The sequence below is a fragment of the Pelophylax lessonae genome, assembly GCF_965119305.1.
Source record: "Pelophylax lessonae genome assembly, chromosome: 4".
Taxonomy (NCBI): domain Eukaryota; kingdom Metazoa; phylum Chordata; class Amphibia; order Anura; family Ranidae; genus Pelophylax; species Pelophylax lessonae.
In genome coordinates this window covers 316,703,328-316,711,345 of record NC_138771.1, presented here as the reverse complement: position 1 = coordinate 316,711,345, position 8,018 = coordinate 316,703,328, and positions in this window count along the sequence as shown.

Below are 8,018 nucleotides of genomic sequence, written 5' to 3'. Positions count from 1 at the left end.
CATTTTAAAAAGGCCTAAATTGTTTCATTCGCAATCTCACATTAAAACAGTAATACAGTATCCAATCCGCTAAGAACAATCCTATTGTGTCCAACTCTCCTCCATGGGCCTTAGAGGCTCTGACTGACATTGATTCAGTAGGTCTAAAATCATTAGTGGACCTAAACATTGAGGATGAAGATGAGGATCTAGCTCTATTCACACAGACTGCGATCATCAGATCCTTCTATTACATCCAGGTTTGCGGCTTGCCATTCCCCTGTCCCCTCAATGGGTTCAACGCCGTACATACCAAGCACACCCATTTACCAACCTAACACCAATAGTTCTCCCACCCCAAAACCCAGAAGGGACAAGAAAAAGTACAATGGTAAAATTTTTTACTCTCCTTCAACTAGGGTAATTTAGTCTAAAAATAACACCAATACTAATAATAATTCTGATCCACTCATGAAGACCCCTCCTCAAACTATAGAGAATTCTGTGGATTCCACACCCTCCATATGACCCCCTACTGTGACTCCTACCATCTCAATTAGCCTTGACCCATTGCCTATTTAATGTACTACTGAACTAATAGATTCCATGCCAATAAGCCCTTCAGAATTCTTCTGTCTCAATACTCACCAACTTCGTGTCCATTGCTCCCTCGCGCTCATCGAGGTCTCAATGTTGCCCCATCCATTTTACCTAATCCTTTCAAATTATACAAAGACCTACACTGTTTCATTCGCAATCTCACGTTAAAATAGTAATACAGTATCCAATCCGCTAAGAACAATCCCATTGTGTCCAACTCTCTTCCTTGGGCCTTAGAGGCTCTGACTGACATCCATTCGGCAGGTCTAAAATCATTAGAGGAACTATACATTGAGGATGAAGATGATTATCTAGCTCTATTCACACAGCACCCTTCCACTCCCCCCCCCCCCCCCCGGTACAATATACCAAGTTTAAACCAAAATCCGTTTTTTTTTTTTTTTTTTATTTATTAATTTTCAAGAATGCAAATCACACCATAAAATATTTTCATCCAATTATAATTTTCCCCCATTAACCTTCCCCCCCCTCCCCCCCCACTCTTTCTCTAATTAACTTCCTTCTTCTCCCCTCTCCAGATTCCATTCCAACTCATTCCAATCCTCCCAGATGTTGGCCCATTCCTCTGTCTCGTCTTCTCCTCCATTTCTTACAGTAAGTATTCCATAGTTCTTATTCTCTCTACCCTTTTGATCCAGTCACCTACTGTCGGGGCCTCATCTTTCTGCCAGTATAGTGGGATCAATCCTTTTGCGGCGTTCATTAAATGGGGGATCAAGGTTACTTTGCATTGTTTTACTGTACTCTTTATACCATGGAATAGACAGAACCAGGGCTCTTCCGGGACCTCTACATTTGTAACTTTTTTAATTTGAGCTAAGACCTCCTTCCAGTATTTTTTTATTTTCGGGCATTCCCACCATATATGTGCCATTGTACCGACTTCCATACAACCCCTCCAACAATATTTTGATTTCTCCTTCTGATAGTTATGGGCTTTTTCTGGGGTGTTATACCATCTGGCAATACATTTATAATTCATTTCTGCTGTGTTCATGTCTACTGCAGAGCTGTGTACCAACCTCAGACCTTTTTCTAAGTGAAAATCCTTATTCTGTGTTCCCAATTCCCATTCCCATTTTTCTATGAAAGGTGGTACTACCGGTGTCATCATAGTCACTAAAATTTTATAAATATTTGAGATGCTGTTCTAGCAACTCCTGAAATCCGTATTTAACCCAGTTCACGCAAAGGGACCGTATTTGCAAACATTTTACCAGGTGGTATATTCTGAAATTCTGCAAATGTGCCACTACACCAAAACAGTCTATCCTAAATATTCCAACTTAACTCCAGGTGAGAAACAGGCTTTCAGGACCTTACTCAAAACCACAACTTTATCATAAAAATAGCTGATAAGGGTGGAAGGATAGTGGTACAGGATAGGGTAGAATACCTAAATGAGGCCTGTCGGCTCCTTTCTGATACCACAACATACCAAAAACTTCATGCAGACCCCCTACCTGTATTTATTGCAGAGGCCCAGGCTTTAACTAAATGGGCCAAGGATGCAGGAGTTAATAAAAAACAAGCACTAGTCTTTTCCAATAGAGATTTTTTCTCCATGCCTTACTTTTACCATATACCCAAAATCCACAAGGATTCTGTCAATCCACCAGGTAGGCCAATAGTAGCAGCCATGGACAGCATCACCAGTACTTTTTCCCAGTACATCGTTCAATTTCTCCAGCCCCGGCACAAAATCTCCCCTCATACATCAGGGACAGAGTATATCTCCTTGAACAGTTGGCCAATTGCACCTGGGAACCCACCTACATGGGGGCCTTCGACAGTCATATATTTCCTCATGGAAGACCCATGACTCAATTCACAGCAGGCCTAATTTATAGTGGATGATACAGAATTTTGTTTGATCTGTAACTATTTTGAGTTTGATAGGGATTTTTTCTTTCAGGTGACTGGCACAGCTGTGGGGGCAAATTTTGCCCCCAATTATGCCAACCTGACCATGGGGCTCTGGGAGACAAACAATATCTGGCATTACAATCCTTATATTTCCCATGTCATCTTCTACAGAAGATACACAGAAGATATCATCGTCATCTGGGATGTCCTAGAGCCCCAGTTCCAGAAATTCGTTGAGCATTGTAACAATACTCATGGCTTGTCATTCACTTCAGTATGGGATCCTGCCTACTTGGCTTTTTTTGGACCTTATGCTTTACCATCAGGAAGGACAAATTCTGGCAATAAAATTGTACTAAACCCACAGCTGGCAACTACTTTTTACATTATCAGAGTTGCCACCATCCAGGGTGGGTATCCAATAATCCAAAAAGCCAGTTCTGCCACTGACGGAGGATTTGCACCAAAGAAACGGACTACATAGAATGAAAGCACATTGCTCACGCATAAATTTGAAGAAAAAGGCTATTCCCAACCCTTATTAGAACAAACTTACTCTTATTACCTGTTAGACCATCGCCCAATTTCCAGAGAACAACAGGGTCTGAGTATGCAACCCATCCGTTTTACCACCCAATTTCATGCCAAATTTAAAAAAATGGAACAGGTCCTGGCTAAACACTGGCCAATTTTACTAGAGGATCCACACCTTAAATCCTCTTTCCCTCCCAAACCCAAAGTCTCATACAGAAAGGCAAGAAATGTCATAATCAAACGGGCGCTGCTCCCACTTGATTATTGCTTTTGTATAGGATTGTAATCTACCTATAGAGCTGGCTGCCTTTGTTGTTACAACGTCCTGATTGCTGTGTGTTTTGTGATTCTAAGCGCAGCTATCTGTCTCTTTCTTTTGTAAGAAAAGTGATAAATCTAGTGGCCCGAGCAAACTAAAGTCCAAACCCATATTGAATACACAAATTGCGTGTCTTTTCCCACTAATAGGCATGTACCAATGCCAAAAGGCCTTATGCCTAACTTGTAAACACTTCAACCCTAGTCAGAAAAATTTCACTGTCAAAGATAAAACATACCCTATAAACAATTTTATAGTTGTCCTACAGAATTCGTTATTTATTGCCTGACCTACCTTTGTGGTCTGTTTTATGTGGGGAGGACCATTTGAACACTAAGGAAGAGATTCGGAGAGCATTGCTGCCTTGCTGAAGGTGGCGATGACAAACACACTGTCCCTCAACACTTTTTGGAACATCATGACAAATCCTCCACGGGAAGATATATTGAATCCAAACTGAAAAGAGACCGCTCCAGGTGAGGAAATATCAGGTGCTGGTCGGAGCCGTAATCCAGACACTGCTAGTTCAAAAGGAAAATGACTGCACTCCGAAATAAATCAAACAGGAGTGTATTTATTCCACATCAAAAATAGGCATCTTCTTGGTAATGAGTAAGCGACATTCCTAGTCGTGAAACGCGTCTACCTTTGTCCTGGGTCTCACAGTTTGTAGTTTGATGCCTATTTTTGATGTGGAATAAATACACTCCTGTTTGATTTATTTCGGAGTGCGGTCATTTTCCTTTTGAACTAGAAATCCTCCACGGGACTCAAAGTGTGGGTTATTGAGTCCATTCCAGGTTCTTTCCCAAAGGCAGGGCATTTCAAACAGCTCTGCCACAGAGAAACTTTTTGGATTTATACCCTTGATACTCTTATGCCTGGAGGCCTCAATGAGGAGGTAGAAGTCAATACCTTACTCTAGAGCAAATGGAAGAGCACAAAAAGCCGCACAACCGGTTTGAAGATGCAAAAAATAAAATCCAAATTTTATTGCAGACAAAAAGATAAAATCATCCAAGATGAGACCACAACAGTCGGAGACATGGGGGAAAAAGAAAGCACGGCGGTTGACGCGTTTCACGGAGTCTTCCGCTTAGTCGTAACCATGCTTATACAATACAAGACACTGCTATAAATAGAGGAAAAGACATTTCAATTGGCATGTACCTCCCAGATTGTGCTTGATTGGGCCCACACAGCTGCAGATAATAAATCCCAATTAAGGGCACACAAACAGCCAGCAGGAATTGTATGTTTGTTTTTGGTTCACCTTTGTCCAAGCGCATAGCAAAAGATTCTATGTATACATATACGAAAAGACATATGTAATTTGTACAATAAAAGTACTAAAGAAAAAATATAAAAGAGATAACAACTGGTAAAAACCAAAAACAAGAAAGAAAAGAAAAAGAAAAGAAAAAGAAAACTAGAAAGTAAAGAAAACACAACAGTATAGAATGACATAAAACTGAAAAGATATAAAGATGCTTAAATAAAGATGGAACTAGAATATAAAGAGTAATCATATATAATATATGGAAAAAATTATTATACATAAAGAACATGTATATATATATATATATATATATATATATATATATATATATATATATATATAGTACACATAAAAGTATATATGCGACTACACATACATACACAACGTTCATGTTCCATAAAAACATATATAAATATAAAAAATAATAATAATAAATATATGTATAAATTTTCAGTATCGTATAGCCACATCCATTGAGTAGCATATCTGCAACTGTGTTCACATACATAAGGCAATCCACCCAATCAAAAGAATATATAGATAACTAGTCAAATATATAAAAGCACCAAAACTTTCTTATGAAAATGAATAGGTAAATAGACATGATAGTCATGTTAATCACTATCAGCATGTTAGCAAATACATATATATACAGAAATGCATAACCTACAAGCTGCTACATAGCACAAAAGAAATATAAATAGAGGCATATGTATAAGCCTATACTAAAGATAATAAAAGCTACGTGTAGGATTTATCTCATATGGGTCTAAAACAGAAACCCAATTGGAAAATCCAATGGGAATAACGAACATGAGAAAAAAATTAGAAAAATTATATGTATATACTGTCAAAAGTTTCAAACATCCATACACATATATACCATCCAAATAAACCCATGGCCAGGAACACATGCATACGGGTACATGTCCATTTCAGACCGTACAGAGCACAGTGTATAATGTGCACATGTATGTACCACCGTGCATAGAGCACAATAATAAATATCCATAATGTCAAAAGAATCTACAGTGGAATACATATATATATGGCCATGGAGGCAAACCGGATGATACAATATGCATACATGTCAGGGAACATATGCATTCCAAGGAAAATAAGAACAGAAATAGAAAAAAGAAAGGAAAAGAAAAGAAACAATTAGGACACAGAATGACCGATCAAAAAAACATGTTCCATACACACATGCAGGATGTAAATAAACCTTTTGTATGTACAGTGAAATGTATGTACCCCGAAGAAATATCTGAATCACTATTGTGAGTAGAAGTGGGTAACATCCCATTCAAAATTCAACCCGCCAGGTAAGCGGGTCTGGAGTCTGTGAATCCAGAAAACCTCCCGCTTACACAAAAGGCGGAACACATCACCCCCTCTTACAGGAGCAACCACACGTTCGATCACTTGGACCGATACCAAAGACAGATCACCATCATGTTCTAAATTGAAATGTCGGGCCACGTTTGTGGATTTCTTCAATCTAACATCACTAAGGTGTTTCCTAAATCTGTCTTTGAGTTTTCGTGTGGTGCGACCCACGTACTGAACAAAACACTCTCTACAGGTAATGAGATAAATGAGATATGTAGTATTACAATTAAAAAACCTATTAATTTTGTATGTTTTATTCTCAACAGAGGATTGGAAATTATCACCCCCTAAGATATGGGGGCATGTGATGCAGTCTTTGACACCACATCTGAAATTACCTTTCAGCATGGGCGTAGGGGACGGGGGGGACACATCCCCCCCAGGAAATAATGCGGGGGGGACGGGTATGGTGAAATCCCCCCCAGTTTAGCAGTGGCTGAATCCCTCTGCGCATCCGAGCGCAGTACAATTGAATGTCCCGCGCTCGGACTGCGCAGCCACAGACGTGGCGGCCAGGGAGCAGCAGTGCGCCCCAACCCGCCCATTCTGTGACAATAGCGAATGAGAATTCGCTATTGTCACACGGATCCCTCCTCCCGGCCAATCAGGGAGCGGGTCCTCCCGCTTCCTGATTGGCCGAAAGGCAAACACCGTGCCATTGGACGAGGAGGAGGCGCCGCGGGAGGACTGAAGACTCGGAGACGCAGGGAGCCGGGACTGCAGAGAAGCTGCGAGACCGTCCGTGAGGTAAGTGCGGGGGGGTCGCTGGCACTCTGCAATCATTAGGGGCAATGCTGTGGCTGGCACTCTGAAATCATTGGGGGCAATGCTGTGGCTGGCACTCTGCAATCATTGGGGGCAATGCTGTGGCTGGCACTCTGCAATCATTGGGGGCAATGCTGTGGCTGGCACTCTGCAATCATTAGGGGCAATGCTGTGGCTGGCACTCCGCAATCATTGGGGGCAATGCTGTGGCTGGCACTCTGCAATCATTGGGGGCAATGCTGTGGCTGGCACTCTTCAATCATTGAGGGCAATGCTGTGGCTGGCACTCTGCAATCATTGGGCATTGGGGGCAATGCTGTGGCTGGCACTCTTCAATCATTAGGGGCACTGCTGTGGCTGGCACTCTGCAATCATTGGGGGCAATGCTGGGGCTGGCACTCTGCAATCATTAGGGGAACTGCTGTGGCTGGCACTCTGCAATCATTAGGGGCACTGCTGTGGCTGGCACTCTGCAATCATTGGGGGCACTGCTGTGGCTGGCACTCTGCAATCATTGGGGGCAATGCTGTGGCTGGCACTCTGCAATCATTAGGGGCAATGCTGTGGCTGGCACTCTGCAATCATTAGGGGCAATGCTGTGGCTGGCACTCTGCAATCATTGGGGGCAATGATGTGGCTGGCACTCTGCAATCATTGGGGGCAATGCTGTGGCTGGCACTCTGCAATCATTAGGGGCAATGCTGTGGCTGGCACTCTGCAATCATTGGGCATTGGGGGCAATGCTGTGGCTGGCACTCTGCAATCATTGGGCATTGGGGGCAATGCTGTGGCTGGCACTCTGCAATCATCGGGGTCAATTCTGTGGCTGGCACTCTGCAATCATTGAGGGCAATGCTGTGGCTGGCACTCTGCAATCATTGGGCATTGGGGGCAATGCTGTGGCTGGCACTCTGCAATCATTAGGGGCAATGCTGTGGCTGGCACTCTGCAATCATTGGGGGCAATGCTGTGGCTGGCACTCTGCAATCATTAGGGGCAATGCTGTGGCTGGCACTCTGCAATCATTAGGGGCAATGCTGTGGCTGGCACTCTGCAATCATTGGGGGCAATGCTGTGGCTGGCACTCTGCAATCATTGGGGGCAATGCTGTGGCTGGCACTCTGCAATCATTAGGGGCAATGCTGTGGCTGGCACTCTGCAATCATTAGGGGCAATGCTGTGGCTGGCACTCTGCAATCATTGGGGGCAATGCTGTGGCTGGCACTCTGCAATCATTGGGGGCAATGCTGTGGCTGGCACTCT